Source organism: Miniopterus schreibersii (genome assembly GCF_964146895.1).
Source record: "Miniopterus schreibersii genome assembly, chromosome: 8".
Taxonomy (NCBI): domain Eukaryota; kingdom Metazoa; phylum Chordata; class Mammalia; order Chiroptera; family Miniopteridae; genus Miniopterus; species Miniopterus schreibersii.
Genome location: NC_138109.1, coordinates 62985262 through 63011305, shown reverse-complemented (window position 1 = coordinate 63011305; position 26044 = coordinate 62985262). Strand labels below are relative to the sequence as shown.

Below are 26044 nucleotides of genomic sequence, written 5' to 3'. Positions count from 1 at the left end.
AAAAATTCTTTTTACAGTGTTGCCCAGGGTAGCCTAAAGGACTGTGTTACTCCTCTGCTAGCTATAAATGTACTTTAACGTGGATCTTGTTAACATGATTTCAGGTGAGGTGTGGATAGGATCTAATTAGTTATAAATCTGTAAATGCTTAAACTGAGGCTTAGCTTGAAATTCTCCATCTGACTGTTACTACTGCAACACTCTAATCCCAGAAAGCTGTCTTATAATGAATTCCCACTAGCCACCGAGTGAAGGCAAAGTCGGGAACCTGCGGAAGGGAAGCAATGCCTGTGCCTTCGCCGGTCGGACAGGCTCCGCCTTGCCGGGTGTTGCCTGCTTGCCCAGTCTTGTTCTTGCTTTGGGCAGCAGCTCTTAGGAGAAAGGTTACAACCACAACAAGCTGTTCTGTAGAAGAATTTAAGCTGTCTTACATGGAACATCTTCCTTAGACAGCCAGTTTCTTGTATTTAATCATCCCATAAGTGGTGTAGTATTTATGGATTCCAAAGTGCTGTGCATACCTATGCTTTATCTCTTGATTTTAAAAAACCTCCACTAGACAAGCAGAGAAGAAACTCAGGTAACCAAGAAAACAAATAAGTCCGGCATCCAGTTTGATTAATGACTGCCTTTTAGTCTTAGCCATTACCGTTGGATATATAATGGCAAATTTAAAAAAAGTCCTTACCTTCAAGACACTTATATTCTAATAGGAAATGCAGATGATAAATAGGTAAGAATATGCTAGAATGTCAAATTTTAATAAATAAAGCTTATCACAAATACTAAAGCAGGCAAACGTGTAGGAAAGAGAGGGAGAGGGCGGTGCTATTTTACGTAGGGTAGTCAGAGAAAGCCTTATGTGTGTACATGTATATTTATATTTTTCCACATTTAGCCTTTTTATTGAGATATAATTTGTAGATTTACAGATGAAGACTTGCACAAATCTTAAGCATAGAGTTTGACTACTTCTGATAAAGGTAACCCCCACCCTATCAATATATAGAACATTTCGCTCACGGAAAAGATTGTTCCTGCCCTTTCCCTGTTAGTCCTATCTTCCCAGCTCCCTGGGGGAAACACTGTTCTGACTCTGTGCCATAGATTAGCTTTGCCTGTTCTGCAGTTTTGTGTAAGTGGAATCGTACAGTATGCAGTGTGGCTGGATTGTCACCTCCTGTTGAGATTTTTGATGTTCATCCATAATACTGCTCTACTGTGTGCATTTCTTTTCATTGTGTTCTCTTGTCCGGACATACCTGAATTTGTTTAGCTATTCTCCTGCGGATGGACAACGGGATTGTTTCCAGTTTGGGGCCATTTTACCTAAAGCTATTAGGAACATTTTTGTATCAGCCTTTTATGCATATGTGTTTATATTACTCTCAGGTAAAGACCAACATGCAAGTGTTTTACTCGATAAGGAACTTCCATACTAGTTTCTAGAGGCTCTGCTGTTTTCTCCAACAGCAGTGTAAGAGAGTTCTGTTTTTTTCACATGCTCATCAACACATGGTGTTGGCAGTCTTTTAATTTTAGCCCTTTGAGTGGGTGTGTAATGGTGTCTCGTGTGGTTTTATTATCGAATGTTAGGATTAGATGGAAGTTCTTTGTCAGATATCTGTCTTATGAATATTCTCTCCCAGTCTGTAGTTTCCCTACTTATTTCCTAAAGGTGTCTTTCAAAGAACAAATGTGTTCATTTTGATTAATTCTACTTTATAACTTTTTTCTCTAATGGTCAATATTACTTTCTGCTCTTAAGAAATTTTTGCCTCCTCATGATCACAAAGATATCTCCTATGTTTTCTTCCAAAATCTTTATAATTTAATTTTGGTGTTTAAATCTCTGATAGTCTAGGGTACATTTTTGTGGGTAATGTGAGGTGTGAGTAAAACTTTATTTTCCCCCCAACTAAATATCCAATTGTTATAACATCACTGATTGAAAAGATTTCCTTTTATCTACAGAAATGCTTTGGGGGCCTCGGTTGAAAAATCAGCATTTTGGGTTTCCATTTAGGATGTAGAAAAACAAAAAGAGCAATGTTGCCACCTTTACTACAACAACAAAATGATAGAAAATTTGCAAATGCATAACTTTTCTTGAACCCATGAGAGAGCTGAGGGCCCAAGGAAACCAACTAACTTAAAATCTAAGGAAGGACAGGTGCCTCGAAGGAGGAACGAGGGCAAGCGCTTGTCTCCCGGGGCCAGGTGCGTAAGGCCGCCGGTGAGGGTAATTCAACCAAAACTTTCAGCAGGTTGCCAGCAGCCAAGCAAGGGATGGCAGGAGAAGCAAAACTCCTGGGGACTACGGACATGAGGGGAACTTGCAGTAACTCCAGGCTTGTCTACAGATGCGTAGGACATGCATAGGAAAGATAGGTCAGGCATCCTGAGAAACCATTCTTGTGAGCCCGCCTGGGGGAGGGGGTCAGTTGTCACCAAGGGGAAGGCGGGAAGTCCCCTCTCTGTTGCTCTCTCTCCCCAGTGGAGTAAAAGCCTTGACACCACCTGGGGAAGAACAGTAAACTCTTGTTCTTAGGGCTCTCGTGAAAGCTCATTGCAGCCGAAAGAGGGCAGAGAAAAACCCTCTATCCCTGGGTGAGGGGTAGGAGTACATCTCGGGCCCAGACCTGCAGGTCAGGGTGGAGCAGAACCCATGAAAAGGTCCCACTTCCAAGACCCCAAGGACTGAGTGTCTGCCTAATGAGTCAGAACAACAGAGGATACACCCCAAACTTCACATCGCCGATGGGTGTCGAATGGCTAATACTAATATAATTCCCAATTTATAGATGGGAAAAACTTACACAGAAAAATTAAATGAACTGGCCCAAAATCTCATCGCCAATAAAGGAAAAAGCTGAGATTTTAGCCAAGATAATGTGGCTCCGGAGTCCTCATAATGGCTGTATAATACTGCTAAGGAACATTGAGAGGAATTAGGCAAATCAGAAGAGTGGGCCGATTCAGAATAGGGGGAAGCACTCAAGGGAACATAGAGTTTTAGTAAGAAAGGGGGGCATGCAACAGAGCTCATAGACCAGGTGAGGGGTGGAAAGTTTCCAGTGGACTTTGCAGCTTAGAAAATTATCTAACTTTAGCCATAAGTAGTTTTAGTGGAATCGTGACTATTGAAACCAGAATCCACTAGATTCAGAAGTAAATATGGAGTGAGGAAGATTGCCACTAAAAATAACCCACTTTCCCAAAAAGTTTGCATAAGAAGAGCATTGATGAGTAGGTGGGGAGAGACATGGAAAGAGGATTGGTTTTCAAGGAGAAACATGATTTGAACCTGGATACAAGACAAGGGGAAGCAGGAAGCAGAACAGGAGAGTTTGTCATTGTAAGAAGGAAAAATAAATAGGGGGGAAAAGAAGGAAAAATAAGTAAGGTGGTATAGGCAGTTTGTTGATGTGTCTGGGATCTGTCTTGAGAGAGTTTTCTAGGCGTGCAAATACCCTTATGTAAATATGAAAAGATATATAATTGGTACAGTTTCGATACATTCCTTATGTGAGATAAAAACTTATCTTTACTTAGACACACATATATTAATCTCACATATATCTTTCTTGTAGGTTTTTTTGAACGAGCTATCCAGGGAAGAGCTGTTTCATCTTCACCAATGTGTGATATGCACTCTGTCAGAAGACAGCTTTTGGTAATGGTGCAATAAACAACTGTCACTCTAATGTAGAAATATGGAACAGACGCAGTAACTCAATCATTCCATCTAACTTGACAAAACGGAAAATGGCTTGAGAAAAGACAGCCCAAAGCACCAGGTTGAAACTCCAGGTAGGACACGTTGTAGGGTGTCTACTTTCACAGGATGTCTTTGAGGACTAGGACGGTGTACACATTCACGTCTTTATTGTCATTTCTAGTGTAGTAGTAGATGCCTCAAAATGTCAAATGCATTGAGAGTACACATTTATATCAGTTAGTTATCAACATTTTAAAGCACATGTCTATTTAAACACCTTTAATTTTATATTTGACAATTAGTAGAACTTCTAGAAATCCTGAAATTTCAAATACCGCCATGAAGTCTCAGCTGACTTTAGAGATTTAGTCAAGGTAGCCCATCACTGTGGTCAACCTAGAAGGCATTCACCTGGCAGAGACACTGGAAACATTCCTCCTTATGCTTCTGAATCCTTGACTGTGTGGATAAGATTGTATGGTCTGGTCTCTTTCCATAATATTCATCTTATCCTAAATACTCATTCCTTCCAATGAGACAAATACAGTCCATTTGTTACTTTAAAATATGCATTGCTTTTTACTCCAAACATGTGAGATGGGTTTATTTGTATCTGTATCGTTAATATTAACATATTTTAATGAAAAAGGAAAATTTTCATTTGGAAATAAAATTGACATTGGGAACTTTAGGTTGGCTGTCACAGTGGGTCACGTGGAAGAACTTGGCCAAGTTTATCAGCCATATTTGGCCTAGTTTCCTGCATATGTTTGCAAGATGCAAAAGCCAGTTTATTGCTTGAGGGCACAGAAACCTGGAGGTAAAGCTTGGAACCTGTGCCATTTAATCCACTGGGCGTCTTTCTTTTTGCCTAGATTTTGCCTAGAGAGGTCTGATTGTACCGGTAGAACATAAATAGAAGAGTAACACTTCTCTTTGCCTTTCATCAGTTATGGAGTTTTATAGAATGTCCTTGTCAAGCATTTTTGGGAACATAGCCACAAAAAGGTTTTTAAATAAGAGCTTTGTAGTGAAAAATCCAGTTTCAGGTATGAATGATTGAAAAAATGTGAATTAAAAAAACATTCTCTTTAGGGGTTCTCAGTTCCTTGTGGAAGTTATCATTTAAAATGGGACACCATAAGAATATTTGTACACACAGGAAGTTAGTCTCCTATGTAACATATTTCAGAATTTTTGATGAATCAATCACTCAGTTAAAGGTCATATAGTTATAGCTGATTCAAACCCTAAAATGAATAGAGATGTCAAAGCATCGAGCATATTGGATGTTTACACATGAGTAAGCAAGATGACAGAATTTGTTTTCCAGCAGATCTATTTTTCTGCCTTTGCTTGTTTTTGGTAGTTCTTCAGCTTGCTGTTTTCATAGAATATTTTTTTTAATATTTATGTTAGCATGTAATTAGCATATATATAATTCCATGGTGGGATATGTAAATGATCCCCCTTCACAAGAGAGGAAAAATGGGTATGGGTTTCTACTTTCCTTACCAAATATCTCTAGACTATTTAGTTTTTAGGGGATAACTGTGCTTTTTCTTTTTAATTGGAGTTAATAATTTTAAGTGCTGCAGCAGCCTGTTAAGTTCTATTTTTAAGTCGAAGATTTTAATATATCAGGGCAGGTGTTTGAGTTTCAGGATTTGGAAGAACAGAATTCTGACACATTTGTTATTTTTTCCCTTCACCACATTTGGCATTTGAATACTATTGTCAGTCTTCAGCTATCAAAGGAAATCTTGCACTATTCTCACAAAACCTTCACATAACCAGACACTGAGACGCTGACTCAAAGTCATGACATCCCTCTGGGGGGATTCTCCCTGTCACTCTTCTCAGATCACTGGAAAATGTCATATTTGAAGAAGATGTTTTAATGAAGTTTACCAAATTTACTTTTTAATGCAGCTTGTGTGTGTGTGTATAGGCCACTACAAGTGCTCCAGAGGGGACCTGTTTGTAGTGCATTTAGATGGTTGAAAAGTAAATTGGCCAGTGAGAAATATGCAAGAAGTGGAGATGGTTGGCTCTCATGACTTTTCCAAGTTGCTGTGTACCCTACATTTCTGTCTTTCCCTTTGAGATTTGCAGATTCATAGAGAAGCATTTCTAACTAAGTAATCCCGTACATCCCAACATGTGCTGGGACATAATGAAACTTCTACCTGCAGAATTACTATGAAATTCTAGTAAACATTCGAGGCATGAAAAAATTTGCTTTGTGAACCCTGGGAGCTTCGTGATACTTAAAGTCAAATCGCACTGCCCTGGGCGGGTTGCTGAGCTGGTGGGAGTATCGTCCTGTGCACCGAAAGGTTGCAGGGTCCATTCCTGGTTAGGGAACACACCTATGCTGTGGGTTTGATCTTTGGTCAGGGCCCTTACGGGAGGCAATCAATCTATATTTCTCTCTCTCTCTCTCTCTCTCCCCCCTCTCCTTTTCCCTCTCTCTCAAATCAATAAAAACATATCCTTGGATGAGATTAAAATATTTTTAAAAATCATATAGCGCTGACTTTGTTTAGGTGTATTTTAATTACATTTGTCTGTCTTCCCCACTATATTGGGATTTAATTAAGAGCAAGGACAATTACCTTTTTAAGAGTCCAATCCATGGTCCAATATTTATTATATCAGAAGTATTCAGTAAGTGCTAGTTGAATCAAGAAAATAATGAATGAAGAAGTTTAATGACTCATCAGGATTTCTCTCTTTGTAATCTTCATTGAAGTCATGTATATTTTTGTGTGTGTAGGAAGTGTCAGGAATTCATATTCATATTTTCCGTTTTGGATTGACTGACATTGTCAAGGAACTTCTATATTTATAGTGAAAAGAACACTGGCGTGATAATACAAATATTTGAGTTTAAATTTTGGCTTCATTGCTCACATGCTGTAAAAATTATCTGTCTTCTCTGAGCCTTCATTTCCTCATCTCTAAAATGGGTAAGCAACATCTTCTCCATGTGATTGCTATTTCACAGGCATTTTTCTCCCTTTATTCAAGAAGCTCTGGAAATCTCCCATAATCTTAAACTACATAATTTATGTAGTAAGAAAAAAAATTTTTTGAAATATTTAGTGATGCTTTTAAAGAAATTCCCTATAAATCTTGTTGCCCTGCAGCTGCCACAGTCATAAAATCAATGGCCTTTATTGCTTTAGGTGTGGGGTGGATACAGTCTAGATCGTAGAACAAATGTGTCATTGTGCATTTGTTACAAAAGTTTTTACACAAGCCAGGATTTGTTGAAAATGCTAAAGCTGCCATTTGCATATTGAGAAGAAAGCCTGAGGATATAAGACTAAAGCTTATAAAAGTGGGACCCAACCACAGAGGAAGGGAAGCCCCACCCCTCACCCCCGATTGGTGCAAAATGATGCTTGATGAGAGATTGGGAACAGGAATGGAGAGGAAGGTGATCTAAAAAGAAAACATGAAGGTTAAAGAGGGAGATGAAAGCCAAAAAGGCTGCGTCAGCCTCCCCCGGCCCAGAGGAACTACCCCTTGGGAGTCTGTCAACCACCTTGGGGCGCACGGTGGAGTTGAAAGTGGCCTGTTGAGAAGGGCCATTCCTCTCACCCCTCCTCCAGGCACCTCATGTCTCAGGATGGGCTCAGGCATGACGGTGGGGCAGAGACACTGACCTGAGCTGATGAGCAGGAGTGAGCACACCTTGGAGGGTCCTAGTGTTGGCACGCAAGGGCAATCTGGCAGGGGCTGCTTCTCTCCGCCTGGGGTCCCAGGTATCTGAGGTCAGGAGTGAGGACTGAGCTGCGATGAAGAGTCTGGTCAATCAGGGAAGACAGAAGCAAACCTGCCCCGTGCCCATGCGGAGAGGGCCACCAGACACTTCAGAACCGGGTATAGTGCAGGAGGGGCCAAAACCCAAGGAGCGGCCGGATTAGCTTAGTTTTACTCAGGCTGTAGCCGCCCACCCAGGAAGGGCACTAATGGCAGCAGATGCTCTGCTCCCCACGCCCCCAATATTGCATAACCTTTTTCTTGAGTAGATGCCAGTCTGTGAGGAGAAGGGGGAAGGGAGAGAAAAACCAGAAAGAGTAAAATGTACCCCAAACTGACTATTGAATGAAGAACCTGAGATACACCAAATGAACAAGCTTTAAATTTTTTTCTTTTTCTTTTTTTTTTTTTTTTTTTTTTACCACTAAGTGAGAATGAAGACTTTTGAGCAAGATGAGGTCAGTTATGGGAAACATAATTTTTTAAAATTAATTTTTGCACATCTGTGTTATTATGAGTAAATTTCAAATCAACCCCACTAGTTCGCCTTTCTCTTTGTTTATAACTTACATATGTATAGTGTTCTCATTTATAGTTTGATATTGTAATATTTTATGGTGTACAGAATGCTTCTACATATACCCTCTCATCTGTTTCTTACCTTAACACAGCTGTAAGGTAATGTCAATATTATTATGGTTCAGGTGAGGACACTGAAGATTTGTTCAGGACCAGATAGCTGATAAGAGAGAACGGGAGAGAGGGAGAGGGAGGGGGAGAGAAGAAGAGAGGGAGAGAGGGAGAGGGAGGGGGGGAGGGAGAGGGAAGAAAGAGAACGGCTGTCAGCCTAGGTCCTTTTCTGTTCTCAGGAGCCCCCACACATGCTTCTCTATTGGGCCTCATTTTGTTTCTCTCTGGAACTCTCTACTCTGTTTGCAATGGTATGATTATTTGTTAGGACCTCTTACACAATTTTCTTTTTAATTTAAAGACATATCGCCACAAACCTTTTTCAGGATGTATTTAAATGAAATATTTTCGTTATCTAGCATGCAACTGATTCTTTTGATTTGGTTGCTTTAGTCAAAAATAGAACAGTCTGTCTAGGTGATAGTTGATGAGTACATGTGAGCAAAACAAAATAATAGCCTATGGAAAATGCATTCTAATCATTTCTTATCTAGGAAAAATGCAGGGAACAACAAAAGAATCAATATTTTATAAATTCAAGGTCAATATTGTATGTCAATGTCAATAATGTATGAGTTCCAAAAGATTTGTGCCACTATTAAATTAGAAATGATTCACTCTTATTTGATGTATAGTGGATTTAGCCATATAATGGCCAGAAACAAAGAGACTACAAAGGATAGAAAGCAGACATATTGTGTAAGACAATTGCAAACCTCTTATGAGCTTCAGTACAAAGGAATAGAGACTATTCCATCTCCTTCGCTATTCATTCACCTTTGGCATTAGTGAATTTATGGCTTGTGTTTTTTATTTTGACCTAGATGCCTGAAGTGCTGCATATCTTTGCCCTGCTTCAGCAGGTACATTTCAGAAAAGTGACTGTATGTTACATGTTACAGATCTATAACCCAGATCTTAGATAGATGGGTGCTATTGGAATTGTAAGAGAGGGTGTAATTTGATGTTCAGGAATATCCCCCTTTTGAATATATGTGTTATTAGATGTTACATTTCATTGTTAGCTTTTTATTCTCAATATTCTATCCAGTTTAATTTGCTGAGCTATTGGTTATGATTGTAGAGATCAATCTATAGGTATTTCATTGGTAATATATTTTGTAACTAGTCAGGCTTTTGGATAACTCAGTTTATGTGTATCTCTGAGAGGTACGCATCAAAGCAGGTTTCTCCTTGTTTTTTCTTAAAATATATCTTTATTGATTTCAGAGAGAAGAAGGGACAGGAAGAGAGAGAAACATCAGTGATGAGAGAGTCATTGATCAGCTGCCTCCTGCAGGCCCCCAACTGGGGATCGAGCCCGCAACCCGGGCATGTGCCCTGACCGGGAATCGAACCCGATCTCCTGGTTCCTAGGTCGATGCTCGACGCTGCGCCGCGCCCGGCCGGGTGGCTTCTCCTTCTTGCTTGGGGATTTCTTCTATTTCCCATCAGAGTTCAGTGGCCCATGCAGTACCCCCACCAGTCATACAACTTACTATTGAAGTAATTTCTTCTAGGATGTTAAGGGAGCATGTCATTTCTTTTCTGTAACTTTTACTTTCAAAGTCAGACCAAATCAGCCATTAGAGTGTTGAAATTCATATCTTAAATTTCTTTGGCATACTTTTTATATTCATATTTGTAGTGTTCCTGCCAAGCAGAATTTTTCCAGCCCATCTTTACTGACCACCGCTGATGAGTAAAGCCATCTTTTTGTGTGCCTACAATGGAAAGCCTCTTTGCTGCACACTCTATATCATTCATTACCTCATACAGAGGTTTCTCAGATTAAATAAATTAAATCTCCCCATCCATCACTTTAGAGAAATGACAACACAGAATGTGTACAGTTTAAAATGACTTGTTGGACTTTTTTTGGCTAGATTGGGCTAGATTTATACTGATAAGCCTATTTGATTTACCAAAGTTTTCTATATTATTTATTAACTCAATGTCCTTAATATCCACAGCTCATTTTTTTCCTACTGATAATGGCTCCATTCTGCAACATATAAATATAATTAAAAATACCCCTACCTATTTTGAAAAATTGAAAAAAATTTTTTATTTAGTTCACATGGATTGTATTATGTAGTCAACTAAGGACTGAAGTTATGTAACTTGAGGTGTAGCTGGGGCAACAGTGGAAGAGACGTTGAAGTGAAACAGAGAAGGTAATGACAATGTGCTTGCAGCCAGCCTGCTCCTGCCATTATTATTAGACGAGAGGGTTTTTTTCTTTGTATCTATTATGTAGTTTTAGATGCAATTATTTTTTCTCTTTAGTGCTCCCATTTCCACTTAGCTCTTCCAATGTTATCATCTTTTTTCTTCTTTTTGATATAAAAATGATACTGGCTGAAAAGTATAAATAGCTTTGAGTTATGTAAGGAAGGGTAGGAAAGAGAGTTTGCCAGGCCTCAAATACTTCCGCATCTGGATCTAGAACATAGCACATATTTTTTTTTTCTTTTTTCAAGTCTTTATTGTTGAGAGTATTACAGAAGTCCCCCATTTTCCGCCTCCACCCGGTTCTCACCCCACCCCAGGCCTTCACCACACTGCTGTTTGTGTCCATGGAAGAACATAGCACATATTGATATGAGTTCTTTAATTCATGTCTATTTGGAAGTATTGTGTACACATTTCAGCAAATTTTGGCAAAAGCCCTGTCCCTTGGTGAGGAAGTGACTGTCCTCTTGTCGTGTCATTTCCCAGCCCTCAGGTCCTGTTTACACTAAGCTCCTTTGTTAAGGAGTCGACATAAAGATCTTTGATACTGCTGAGCCCATCCCTGAGTCATTCTTAGCCGACACTTTGTGTCTGGCTGGCGGTTTTTCCACCAGCAGTAAGGTCAGCCTCATACAACTCCTTGTGAGTCAGTGAGAATCAAATGGCTTACTAGTGAGAAAATCAAATTTAGGGAGGAAAGATGACCAGTCTCTAAACAAAGCAAACCCATGTTCAGACTCATTAAGCAGCTCTCTCTTGCTAAAAGTATTCTTTACAATGTGCCTTTACTATAGGTGATCATCATCTATAATTTTTGGTTTCTCTCCTTAATTCATAAGGTTATGGAACATTTGAAGGCAATTCAGGGTCAGTACAGTGTAGTGAAGAAGGTATTGAGTCAGCACACCTTCCCTCCAGGGCTCCAGTGGAAGGACCCTGAACGTCTCCTAGTCTGTCTTCTCATCTGCACAGTGGAAATAATCACATCTACCTCACAGGGTTGAGGCATAATTTAATGTGTGTAAAATAACTTGGTAAACTGTACAAACCTATTCAAATGAAATAAGCCACTATTCTTTTAAGAGCCAGAGGAGTGTGCAGCCATCATTTGAAAAAAAGTCAGAGTATGGAACCTTTTTGAAATTGTAGCATGATATTTTAGAAAGAGTGATTTGATAGATATTGGCTTAAACTAGTGGGGTTTTCAATAGCCCAATTGCAGCATTTTTCTCATTACTTTGCCTCTGTAAGGCTATCGTGCTGTATTGGAAAAATATTCTTCCCTTAATCATGAAATTTAAAAAGGAACTGTGTTTGAGTTAGCAGCTACTCTTTCAGTGACTTGTGGGTAACGTCTTTTGTGTAATTGGCTCTTTCCAATGGTTTCAGTTCTAACACCCACCCTCTTTCCTCAGTCCTTTCTTCATTCCTTTCTTCATTGCTTGGAAAGGAACAGTGGGGAATTTTCATTGACTCATCTCCAGTTTTTGATGAACACACACCATTTTTTTTTTTAAAGAAGCAAGTGTCTAATTCAGAGTGAATTAAAATGTATTTTAAACCTAGTGGTAGATATACCAATTAAGGAACCTATAAATAAAGTTGAACTTTGGAGCCAAATGAGTGTTGGGGCTTGTCATCTTCATAATGAAAGTCTTTGCCATTATAATCTCATTTGGCAAAGATGAAGTTGTCCCCTCGGGAGATGCCTTGCCAAATCTTCATCCATAATTCTGAATTGATGCCAAGCCAGACTGTTATCTGCAAACTACTTCACATCCTTTCTTTGTGGTCTGTGCTCTTAACCTCAAGGATTCGGTTTGTGAACATTGAACAGCCAGAAACTGTTTGGAGAGGAGCACCTTTTAAAAAATTACAGTCATTAAGGTCTAATGCCATATGGACTCAAGGGGTGGCAAAGATGCTGAGCAGCTTCGTGTTCATTAAGACTGAAATATTTATATGAGCAGTAATAATAAAACAGCGTATTTTAGAGTCTGTGGTATGCAATTGAGCACTAGTGCAATTAGGTGATATTGACAGCCCCTATTGTAATTATGTAAATAACACCAATTTCAACACTCCCTTTATCTTTCACTTGCATGTGCACATGGAAGGAGAGGGCTAGAAAGTGAGTAAATGCTGGGCTGAGTGCTTGGCTGTTTATATACCTGACAGAGCGGCCTGAAGCTTATATTACCCTGAGTTATATTCCCCCCCCATGTGAATGTAAGCAAGTCCAGTGGGTTGCACAGAAGTGATATACAAACGTGGGTTTGTTTGGAGAAATGTTTGGTGGTAAAGCATCCATATGAGAACCCTTCCAACCCAGTAGGTCCACTTTGAGTTTCTCCATTACAGAGCTGTGTTTGGATCCCATCTGACTAATGCTAATACTTTTTTTGTTGTTACCTTTAGAACGGATCATTTAAAATTGTTCTACATCGGGATGTCTTGCTTTCTATCAATCTTTCCATCTCAATGCAGAAGTATTTGATTAGTGTATTTAAAGTAATAAAGTTGTCAACAGTAGTGTCACCTTGATTGATGCTAATTATAAGTCTTTAATGGTTCCTGTGCTTTGGCCACTATCCTTGCAGATTGTAATTTTTATGGTTAAAATGGTGCCCTGCTGTCCAAAGGCTTAATCATAAATTCCGGCCTATCCGTCTTTAATGATTCTACATGCAGTGGTATAATCCTGGTAACATACATTATCTTCATTCGCTAAAAGCAAGCAGTGACTTTCATAGGGGTGATTAATGCATTTATAAGGAGCTTGAAGAATCCTTGTTGGGATCACAGCAGAGGTTATGATGATTATGCTTGCTGGGCATTAGAATTAGCAGCAACGTTACATAGGCTGTCTGAAAATAATTGAATATTTTTATGCAGTCCCTGTTTAGCACATTAACGTTGTAAATGAGACTATAACTGCAATGGTAAAAAAGACCCTACTGAAGATGTTATCAGTATGTGGTTGTCACACCAGTGAAACTAAAAGCAAGTTAAATTATCTGAGGGCTTTCCTTCTTTAGAACAAACAGTCTTGTTAAACAGATCTGGGGTCACTCAATTTGAAATATCTGTTGATTAAAATGTCTTTTCCACTAGGGTTTTTCAGGCTGAATTTTCACAATGCTAATATATGTGTAGGCTTTAATCTCCTTCCTTAAGCCCAGAGATAGAATTTTAAATAAGAGAAAATGTGCCCAGTGATATATACATTTATGGGACTGTCAGGGTACAGATGACTTATATAAGTATATGCCCCTATTATACCACACAATAATACTTCTCCGAAATGACGTATCTTATCGGAGAGAAGTTCAACATAAAAGGATACTTTACTGTTTTACAAGAGCAATTTTCCTTCACAGCAATCACAACACACAGCTCCTTGAGCATAGTAGACATTCCTTTTTTTTTTTTTTTTAAATATATCTTTATTGGTTTCAGAGAGAGGAAAGGAGAGGGAGAGAGAGAGAGATAGAAACATCAATGATGAGAGAGTCATTGATGGAGCTCACAACCTGGGCATGTGCCCTGACTGGGCATCGAACCCTGATCGCCTAGATCCCAGGTCAACGCTCAACCGCTGAGCCACGCCTAGACATTTTTAAAGCATTTAATGCTATTAAAGAGGGCACTGACAATTTTTAACAGGCTATTTTTGAACTAATGTTAGTCCGTGCCTGTTTTCTCCTACATTTAATTTTATTTTTCTATGCTTATAAATTAAGCTAGGAAGAACCTCAATGTATTTCAATCCTAAATGTTAGAAGTGTTTACACCTCTTTGCTTCCCACTAATTTTGTATCCAGTTCTCATAATGATATCCTACTATAACGTTCTCCACCAGCTCTATCCTCTTACATCTAGGCAAAAAGATCCCTTAACTGCTAGTAAGGAGAAAATAATTAAAAACAGAATTTTGAACCATGCTCATTTTTAAGTAAGGCAGTGATAAATTGCATTATAGGAAGGCAAAGTGGTACCAGTTTAGCAAAAGAAGTCATAGACCTCAGAGGCCAATTTGAAGAAGTAGTCCTCTTAGAATAGTGTGTATTTGACATTTCTGGAAGAGGCTTCAGTTATAGGGGTGATTATAAGATCTGCCTAATATATTTCTTTGACTCAACATTTGTGAATATATGTATGCCAAGCTGCACAGAGTTGGAAGGCCCCTCAATTCGTTAAGTACTGTCTTGGAGACTCTTTAACATCTACTTTGGGGTTTTGCCCTGATGACTTACTGCAAAGTGTTTTTGTCTTACCATCATATTGTTTAAGGTGGATGAATTGTTAATTTTCATATGTCCTGGGATGCTCTGTTAGACAGTGATTATCATCGGTGAGCCCATGCACGTCTCTTGACCAGAGTGGAAATATGGAAAATACACACACAGAGAGTATCTAGCCTCTCCCACAGGGAACCTTTTACTTTTCGAGTTTCACTCAGACATTGCAAATGTGGGTGGGCAGAAAGAGATGCTAGAAAGCTTAGAATGGATGAGGTACACCGGAGTTAATTGAACTAGGATTGACTGCGGGAGAAGCCTGGTGTGGAACCCAAGGGAGGACTGGAGGTGTTCTTTATGGTGATTAATTCCCTGTGCCTACTCATTTTCACAATTCTAGTGCTCCACTTATTAAGGAGGGTGAGTCTCATTAGAATAACCAGAGAGAGTCTTCTGTGGGTACCAAGCATCAGTGGGTGCCCCAGAGATGTAGGCCTTACAATCATATTACGTGTGATTCTGCAAAGAGAAATGCAAACTGCCCGACCGGAGGAGGTATTAGCTGCCTTGCTTAGTCTGTCACTATGTGATTATTTCCTTTTGTAGTTTTGATAAATTAACATTAGCTCACATATTCAACAGGAATATTTTCAAGTTTTGTGTTTTTTTTTAAGCCCCAGGGCTTCTGTTTAAAAATGCAGGTTAATCCTCAGAGGCTTTCAAAAGCGTTTCTGCATCATGCTACTAATTAAGATAAGGTTATCATTTTAAGTTATACCAGGAATGCAATTAGAGCTTCTAGTGAGAACTGTAGCAATCAATTTTATACAAATTATTCAGACCTGGTAAGGTAGAATACAGTTTTAATAGGACAAGTGAACATACTGTGATTTATTAGATAGAATGTGAATTCAGATGACACCTGAACACAGCATCTGAAACACATCATGCGCCCAAGTCACTGAGAATCCACTCAGCTGCCTTTCATGAGAAGAGATCTAATAATATGCATTCTATTCCCTATTGTTCCGTGGCTATTAGTTGGGATTGGAGAGGGATTTTTGTTTTCAGATTTGAATGGTTTTACCCAGGAGAAAGTCATCTGTAGGACTGCAAGCGCAGGGGCCCTCGCCCTCTCCTTATCCAGCCCGACGCGTGTTGCAGAGAACTCTGCTGCGCTTGCTTTTTTCTTTGTGTGGTCTGCAGAGCAGGTGACCGACTGACAGTGTAATTAACTAATTTTTCTGAATTGTCCATCTCTCCTGAAGAGTATTGGATGTTGGATAAAAAGTTACATGTCTTACCTGCCGACTGTCAGGCATTACTTATTCATTAAATAGATACCTGTTTTCTAAGGACGAAGGAGGACGGCAGAGGTGAACAGCTCCTGAGCAGGTCGAGCATCTTTTTCTCCGGCGATCACTGCAAGTCATCCCAAGCTCGGCATTAGGGCATATCAATAGAGCACTTCTGGGCTTTCTTTTCTTGGATACCTTAAAAATACTTGGAACACCTTTTACTTTTTCCCGGTTAGCTTTTATTCTCATTTTGGCATGTCGGCTGGTCCACACTTTGCTATGTGCCTAAATGGCTCAAATTGCAGTCAGTCACTTAATGTGTGTTTATTGAGCTTCTGTGTGTGCCATAGATTGTGCTAGGTATTGGACACAGGATGGTGAAAAAAAGGAAGTGTCCTGGTACCTATAACGTGAGGCTGCCTTTCCCACCCCCACCGACAACCACACAACATGCCCTTTGAGCACCCCCCCCCCCCCCCCCCCCGGGACTCACACAGAAGGCAAATACCGGCCCCACAGCCTTCTCCACGCCTCCTCCCTCCACTGTATCTACTGTCACCTACAGCGGGCCGGGTTTTTCCCTTTCTGTTCTAGCGCATAGAAAATGTCACGTTCCTGCATGAAATTAACCTGAATAACTTGAAGAAGTTACTGAATTCATTTCCCTCCGCTCTTCATCACAAGCTTGCACTTCCTCTGCGTCTTCCCTTCGACCAAGGGGCGCGCTCAAGTTTCCCCTCTAACTTGGCATAAACATTAAGTAAAAAGCCTGTTGTCCTATTTCTGTTACTCGTTCAAACTTCCCAGTTACCCATTTTCTTGGAAGTGTCTGGCCAGATCCTGATTCCTCTCCCTCATTTCCTCACCTTATTACGGAAGTCTGGCCCTGGGCCCGCAGATCCACAGGCCAGGGAACACCGATGGCCTGTGTGTAAGTCTCAGTCCCCGTAGCCTCTTACTAACATTCGGTATTGCTGCCTGTTTCCTCCTGCTGGAAGTCTGCAGCCCTCGTGAACCCAAGATGCAGTCCTCTCCCTGCTGCCCACGTAGCTGTCTGATGAGTCACCCTTAGCCGCCTTTGCCCGGCTGTCCTTTGCCAGTCTTTGTAGTGACAGTGTCCCCTGGGGTTTCCACTTCAGTTTCCTTCTTTACTTATTCTGTGTTAGGAGACTCTTAAAAGGAGTCTTCAGAGGTGACCTGTGAGTGCCCTGAAATCATACCCTACATGTATGGTATAGATTTGGGTTTGTGCATCTTTCTGAGAAAAGGATTCATAGCATTTATGTGATTCTCAAAGGTGCGAAAGACTAACATATGGTTAAAACCTCACGTCTTGAATGAGAGCATCACCGTCTGTGGCGTCCCACTCCAACCACTCCCGCTCCTCTGCTGTGTTTTCTCTCAAGCAGCAGTACCCCTCTGCGCTTAAGTTCCATTTACAAAATTTTGGTGAAAGTTTCTGGGGCAGCGTCGGTTAATAGCATTATATAAGTTTCAGGTGTACGAGTTTGTAATATGGTATCTGTGTGCTCACCACCCAAAGTCTGGTCTCCTTCTGTCACCATATATTCGACCCCCCTTTACCTTTTGTCCCCTTGCCCACCCCCTTCCCCTCTGGCAACCACTATTCAGTTGTCTGTATCTATGAGTTGTTTGCTTGCTTGCTTGTTTCATTTGTTGCTGTTTGTTTTATATCCCACATATAAGTGAAAGCATACAGTTCTTGTTCTTTCCTGTCTGACCATTTTCATTCTTAAGATCAATCCACGTTGTCGCAAATGGCAGTATTCTATCTTTTTTATGGCTGAGTGGTATCCTATTATATATATACGTCCCTCATCGCCTTTATTCACTCATTCATCAAAGGACACTTCAGCGGCTTCCATGCCTAAGCTATGGTGACTGATGTTGCAATGAACATAAGAATATGCATATCTTTACAAATAAGTGTTTGCAAATGATACTTCTGATAAGAGGTTAGTATCCAAAATATATAAAGAACTCATACACCTCAACAGCAAAAATGCTACCACCAGCCTAAAAATGGGCAGAGGACCTGAATAGTCAGTTTTCCATGGGTGGTGCACAGATGGCCAATAGATAAGTGAAAAGATGCTCAACATTGACCTAGGTTCTTAAAAGACGCTGCTGTGTCGTCTCCTTGCACATTCGGTTACATACCAAATGTCACCTATTTCTCACCACCCTTGTCCAACTTGCATTGTAGTTCCAAAAATATCTTCTGATATATCCAGAAACAAAAAACCTGCACAGACCACACTCTCCACCACTGAGTGTTCTTTAGTAGATTACTCCTCTCCTCCCATACTGGTTAAATTTCAAGTCACTTGGATTATAAAAGCCTTCAGTGGAATTTCCCTTACTTATAGGAGCCCTTTGGACCCTTTGCAATTTCCTAGGTGGGTTATGGTGATATTTTCCCTCCCTGTAGTGAAGCCCTCTCCGGTAGATAACTGAATGGGGGGTTTTTATTTACCTTTCAAGCTCCATCTTGGCCATTAGCCTATCAATGAAGTGTTCCCTGGCCCCAGGTGGAGTTGGGCATGGCTTCCCCTTTGTCCTTAACTCTACTGTTATATCGACTCCATCTTAACTTTTGTTTTTTCCTCTCCCCAACAACATAAGAGGTCCAGGAATTGGAGGCCAGTTGTCTTATCTGAGCATCCTCAGTGCCGAGCACACTACTTCCAGACATGCTTTTTGAGAACCACACTCTTAACTTTAACTGGGCACGAGGATATAAAAGACACTGTGGATAATATTCTACATGAAACAAACAAATCAGTCTTTTCCAATTCCATTTTTGAGACCCCAGCTCCTTTGATTAATAGTTAAATCTCTGTATTTCCCAGCATGATGCATTCTGCACAGACACCCATCATAGGAAATATATGTTTTATTACATGTTATATGTTATGGCGCTAGAGAGAGGCTTGGATCTATTTTATAAAACAACATGAACCATATATAAGCACAAAATATATTTTCCCCCATATGCCTTTAAAAAGAAAGGTAAATTCTGAGTATGCTGACAGCAGCTTTGGTGTGGTTGATGTGTGATGCCTTCCTTAAGTTTTCAATGAAAATTTGGTATTTTGCAACTTTCTAGCAACAATGAATATTCTGCGAGGAAAGACCCCTTGCGCTCCCCTCTGCAAGGGAGATCTGGCTCCTCTTCTTGCTAATGGTTAAGACAATCATCAGACCAAAGCCATTGCTATCTCTGTGCCTTAAATTTCACACTGGTACACTTTAATAAAGATGATGGATCTTTTCCTCTTTTCTGAGTTTTTTAGGTAATTTATTAACAAGATATGTCCTAGGGAAATATATTTTTTCTCCTATTACTATCTTAGTAACATTTTTTGCTTATGAGAAAACTGGATCACAGAGAAGTTAAATTACTTTTTATGGAGTTTTTGTTAGAGAACCATAGTGTTTCATCATTAAAAGTTACAAAATATTTTTCTAGAAAGAATTATGGTGCTTATTATTCTCTATTAATACTTTATCCTAAGTCAACCTGGTAAACGTTTTTAGATACCTTGAAACCAGCACAAAGTTATAGTAACTTTTCACCCTCTGACCTAGCAAGCCTTCATCACTGTTTCATCTCTCCCTATATCTATGTAGAGAAGGAAATCCTAGAGATTCTTATTCAGATTTCATGAAAACTCTAAAAAGGAAACAAGATGAAAATAGGATTAGGAAGGGTTCATTTTCTTTCTGGTATCTATCTCTTCCCAGAGGCTTTTAAAATATCAAAGGAACTAATTCTTTTGTCCTGTTACGGACGGAAGATTAATTGGGCATTCTGTTTTTGTTGTTGTTTCCCTTTCTGAATACTTACAGACTTCCTTTCCCTTTTAGATGGTTTAATATTTGGCTGGAAAGATGGAGTTTAAATCTAAGCCACTCTGTTTTTCTGGAACTTTTGCTCAAACTTTATTTCATCCTACAGAGTCCTGTTATGAAACATTCAAATCAAAATTCTGCCTTCCTACTTGTCATCAACGACTCGGGCTTGTCGTGAGTCTATTCTTTGCTCTCTGATACTGCTATGACTTACATTAGTTTTGGCACCCCATATGTATTTTCTTTTTTAAAAATTTGAACCTGGTTTTATAAACGCTATAAGGCTTTAGAAGCTGGATTTTTTTTTTTTTCTTGCATGATTTTTGAACGTTCCAATCATTGCTTCCTAAAGTTTCAGAGTTCAGGGACTTCTCGAGATTTCTTACCATGTTCCTAAAGCTCCTACAGATCCTAAATTATTCAGTGTCACATGCCATCATTTAAAGAATGCTTTATGATCGTTAATCTTCTCTGTTGCAGAGGCTGATTGGCACATTTAAGAAGTTGTGAGTATAAACTGATGGGCATACTCCTTTGCTTCAAGACAAGACAGATTGATAAAGGCCCCCCTGCTACTTCCTGAAAAACAAGCAAGACCTCTGGATACAGATCACCACTCCTTCTGTTCCACTTGGATTCTTGTTTTTATGGATTTTGGTAACTTATAGGTTTCTGTTCACAGCTGTCCCATGAACATTCAGTGTCTTATCTTTTTGCCATTTTGATGCTGCTGATTAGATTACAGATAGAACCAGCCACCTGCATTCCAGAACAGGCCCTGCATACATACCTTAGATATCCATTTTTCTTCCCCCATTGAGTCCTGATTCATTAATGACAATCCTAAAAGACTGAAGCTTGCTTCTGAGCAATATTTGTGCAAGAGTATTTTCTTCTGGGCATTGATTCCTATAGATCAGTTCAAGGGTGCTGCCATATTAGTTCTTTGAAGAAATTTAAACTATGTTCTTAATATACGGGCCTGATGAGAAAGTACACCCTAATAACTTGGATACAAGATTGTATGTTGAGAGTTAAATTGAATAAAGCCCCTCCAGAATGGTTATGATTTTCATATGAATCACAGTTAACCAAAATTTGTCTATAAATATATGACTGAAGAGATTACAGAGTTCCTAGATTCTAATCAAGGTAGTCTCTGGGACAAAAAGTGAGATGCAGGAATGGAAAATATAATCAGAAACATAATCAGAGTATTGTATCCTGTTTTTGGGAAAGGCTGTATAAATATAACCAGTTTAGTGACTAAAAGTATAGGAAAGAAAAATCACAAAGGCAAATGTTGTTGATGCCCATTAAAACAGGGTCTGGTGGAGAGGAATTCCTGAATAAAGAACTTGAACATTACCAGCTGTGAACATTACACTACTGATAAATTGAGCCTCTGTTATGTGCCAGGTGTGTGCTAAAAGCTTTGTCTACACTGTTCTCATAAATCATCAAAATGGTTTTTGAGGTGCCCATGACTTTTGAAGTATCTGTATTTTACAGATCAGGAAGATAAAGTTTAGACAAGTTCATGGATTATCCCTAATTATTTGCTTATTACCAAGAAATTCAGTTATAAACTGGGATTTGAACCCAGACTCAGGAACTCTAATGTCCAACTGGACTATGTGACTTTCTTATACCTACACTGTTTCCTACAAATAAAAGAAATTTCTTAAGGCACTCACATAAATACAGACAGGGTCATGTAGCTATCAAGATAATCAAGTTATAGAAGAGTTTCTTGCCCGCCCCCCCAATTCTTTGTGTCACTTTGAGAAAAAATCCTGCTCCTACTCTAAGTCCCTGGAGGCTATTGGTCTGTTTTATGGTCCCATCCATTTTTTTTTTTTTTAATATATCTTTATTGATTTCAAAGAGAGGAAGGGAGAGGGAGAGAGAAAGATAGAAATATCAATGATGAGAGAGTCGTTGATCAGCTGCCTCCTGCATGCCCCCAACTGGGGATCGAGCCCGCAACCCAGGCATGTGCCCTGACTGGGAATCAAACCCCGATCGCCTGGATCCTAGGTCGATGCTCAGCCTCTGAGCGACGCTCGGCCAGGTCCATCTGTGTGTTTATATAAGATTCACCAACTTGTAGTGGTAGCTTATCTGAGATGAAAATAGGCATTGGTCAGATTGACAGGAACATCTGATTGAATTGACAGTTGCAAGTCTCAGTGTAAATTAATAGATTGACATTCTAATTGGAACTTGGCTTTCTATGTTGCTTGTTTAGTAAAAGAGAATTCATTAACATGCTAAGTACAGTCATGGACCTGCTTGCAAATATTCTTTTTCATGATAAAATAACAAGGTGACATATGCATATGTTTTTGTATTTGTGGGAGTGATGAATAGCAGTCTGGATCTAAAAATATAGCTAAAGCCCAGCTGGGCGTGGCTCAGCGGTTAAGCGTCGACCTAGGATTCAGACGATCAGGGTTCGATTCCCGGTCAGGGCACAGGCCCGGGTTGCGGGCTGCAGCCGATCAATGATTCTCATCATTGATATTTCTAGCTGTCTTTCTCCCTCTCATTTCCTCTCTCTGAAACCAATAAAAGATATATTTAAAAAAAAAATATATATATATATGGCTAAATATGTAAAGTCAGGATACCTGGTACACTCCAACATCTTCTTTAAATATGATACGAATTTATATTGATAAAATATTATACTGGTAACCAAAAGGCAGAATTGTATTGAAATAAATATCTAAAATAATATTGCTTTTTGAGGGTTTTTTGTTTCAGTTAAGTATTTTGAACACACTTCAGTCATCCAGCAACTATTTATTGAACACCTTCCCCAGGCTAGAAGCTGGATGAAGAGATGAGACACTGGGCAGAGTATAGGCCACTGTCAGTCAGAAGAACAGCATGTGTGTAGTATCTGAAGGGAGAGCGTGACATATCGAGTTATAAAAGAAGGCAGAGCTAGCTAGAGGAAGATAAGGAAACCAATGTGGGACTGGCATGGGAGCGAACCAGAGAACTGGCAGGGCCTGGATTTATTACTAGTTTCTGTTTTGCTCCCTGACTCTGCCTCAGTATACATGGATATACTACTTGATTTATATCAGTCTCATCCTGATGGCTCAACAAGCTGACACTATCAATGTACCCTCTTCTACCATGTATTCTGTTACACCCTCCCAACTACCTTCTTTCCATGGACTTTAAAATTTAATTAAAATTCTCCCATCTTATACACACATAAGCAACCCTTTCTTTCCCCTCTATGGCCAAATTTGTTAAAAACATCTCTCCCTCTTCATTGCCTTACCTCCCAATCACCCCTCTCTAGTTTAGCTTCCATCTTCATCACTCCATCAAAACAGAAAAGCCTAAGTTTACAGTGACTTTCCATAGTTGTCAATCCCATAGTCTCCTTCTTAGAAAACTTCTTCATAGCATTTAAAATCAAAACAAAACCATGCCCTCTTTTTGAATACTAATTCCTCTTGTCCTCTAGAGTATTTCAGCCTCCCCCTTTTCTTCATATTTCCGGCAATACTTTCTCAGTCTTCTCCGCAATGAATCAGTTATTAAATATTGGTACCCTCAACATCCCTCTTCCATTTTACTCCCTACTGTGTCTAAAATTAGTCTCATTCCCTTCCTTGGCTTATTATGAGAGGTAGCTTAGCATGACAGGTAAGACCACAAGTCCCAGGGACAGAGTGCATGAGTTTCTATCCCAGCTGTGTGACTTATACAGCAGCTTAACTTCTAACAGTTTCATTACATATTAAAGGAGGACAGTTATAATATCTGCCTCATGTAGTTGTGAGTTTTTGCATGCAAAGTGCTTATAGCAGTGCCTGGCACATGTAGATGCCCCTTGGATCTGTAGTTATAATTTGTGAATGAAATATGAATTCATATCATCTACCTCCATACATATTCAGCTGCCTATAAGTATCTCCACTTTCAGCTCCAGAGGCACGTCAAAGTCAATGGATCTAAGATCATATGCATAGCATTCTGGTGCTTCATCCCTGGAAAAAAGCCCGGTCACTCCTAGAGTTTTCTGCCTCAGTGATAAGCTCAAACATCTTGTCATTTGCACAAGCCAGAAAAGTAGATCCATCCCCATCATTTCTCTCATTTCCACATGATCACCACGCCCGGTCAACTTGGCCCACTAAATTTCTATTAAAAGCCTCCATTTCTCAATATTTCCACTGTCACCACCCCAGCTAGAGATACCATCATTTCTCATCTTTCGTACAGTAAAAGGTTGCCCTGTGTTCACTCAGGACTCATCACCCCCAGCGAATTCTCCATCCTATTACCAGAATTCTCACTTCAAAAGGCCAACACGATGATCGCCCCTTTGCTTCAAGCATTTTCGTGGCTTCCCATCACTTTTAGGATAATGATCGAAGTCCTTCACATGGTCTACTAGTCCCAGCCTCAGGACTCTCCAGGCCCATCTTCCATCCATCTCTTGGCTCCATGTGCGCCAGCTGCTCACATGCACTCTGCTCTCCCCAACAGAGGCTTTTGTGTATGTGCTTCCCCATCTGCACACCTCTCCCCACTCCTACCCCACTTACTAATAAATTCTTAGGCATCCACTGGATCTCAGCTCAAACATCACTTCTTCAGGTAAGCTGTCCCTGACCTGTCTACCTCAGGTAACTCCCATAAACGATACCCTTCTCTTTCAGAGAAAGTGCCTCACATTTTCATTGTAGTTTAATGCTGGGGTCTCCAGCATCGTCCTCAGGCCCAGTGATTTAGCAGGACTCAAGAAAGCTGTTCTATTCATTGTTGCAATTTATTACAGTGAAAGGATAGCCATTAAAATCAGCAAAGAGAAAAGGTGAATAGGTGGAGTCCAGGAGAGACCAGGCATAAGTTTCCAGTTGTCCTCCCCCAGTGGAGTCACACATTCTGCCCTTAATTCTCTCCCCAGTGATGTGTGACAACACGTGTGAAGTGCTGCCACCCAGGGAAGCTAACTTGAGCCTTTGATATCCAGGGTTTTTAAGTGGGGGTCAGTCATGCAGGCATGCAGCACCTTAGCTACTCTGCCTCCAGCCCTCCAGAGGTCAAAGAAGACAGTGTGGTCCAAGGCCTCAGGCATACAAAGACATTTTCCTCTGATGGGGTATTCCAAGGACTCAGGAGGGCAATTCCCAGGTAACAAAGGCTATTCCTGAAGATTTGTGAACATGCAGGGTTTGAGCACCAGGCCTGCTGAGTTGTCCCTTCCCTGCACAAGTTTCAGTAGTACTATTATTTGATTGTCTATCTTCCCAACAGACTATATGAGAGAAAAATCGGTAACTGTTTTTGCTCAGATTTTCTCACAGTTGCTGACTGATAGCAGGTGCTGTATTAATATTTGTTAAATCAATGAATAAAATCTTTGTCTTTATTTCCAGCCAATTGTCACTTGTTCTGTATATTTCTATCATACTGCTTTCATGTACTTTTTCTTTATTATGGAGTCTTGTGCATTTATGCCCAAAGTTAATTTGTGCTAATGAATGATATGTAGTAAAATATATAGCATATTTCATAACTCCCAGTTACATTCTTATATTACACTATTTTGTAAACAATTTTACAAGGGCAAATGTTTTTCACAATTATACTTGAAATACATATCGTTGGTCTGATTGTATGATATCCACTTACGTCATCAAAGCTGTTTCTAATAAAGGAAATGACCCAGCATCTGCCTTAAGAATTTCAGTAATGAAGTCATGCTGAACTTTGAAGCCACTGAATGTATATTGAATTTTATTGTGACTATATCAGAAATAAAGGGGAAAGCCCACTGAAAGAAGGAGGTATTTCTGCATTTTCTCTGTAATTGTCTCTGTAAAACGCCTTCCTGATGATCCTCAGCATCTTAGTCTTAAAGGTTTTATGACATATAAGCACTTTGCTTCACCCACAGTCTCTTCGCTTGGCCAGGACACAAAAGGTGCAGGCCCAGTTCAGCCAATGAATTTGAATAAATCTCTTTTCAAAATTTCTCTATTGTGGTAGCATTGGTTATGGCCCAAAATCTAACATAAATATCCATGGATCTATACTAATATAAAAATGATTAAATAAATGGGTGAGAAATGACAATTTTTCCCTGCAGAAGAATTCCAAATAATTTAGATATTCTGCCCACATGTAGTTCAGACATCACTTCCTACCCCCTAGTGTGGGCTGCACGTAGTGACTTC

General features: G+C 39.8%; 1 long non-coding RNA gene across 19 annotated transcripts in view; it reads left to right on the top strand.

Moving 5' to 3' along the window:
* The window catches only part of LOC308560206, a 363790-nt gene extending 338127 nt beyond the window's left edge, over window positions 1-25663 (top strand). For 12 of the 19 annotated variants that reach the window (XR_013999278.1, XR_013999279.1, XR_013999280.1 and 9 more), the window contains 2 exons: window positions 3594-3676; window positions 20313-25663. This is a non-coding gene — a long non-coding RNA (uncharacterized lncRNA). Of the gene's footprint in view, window positions 1-3593; window positions 3814-20312 lie in introns of all 19 variants that reach the window. The other 7 variants (XR_013999282.1, XR_013999285.1, XR_013999286.1 and 4 more) reach the window with 2 other exon arrangements.
* Window positions 25664-26044: the final 381 nt, after the last annotated feature.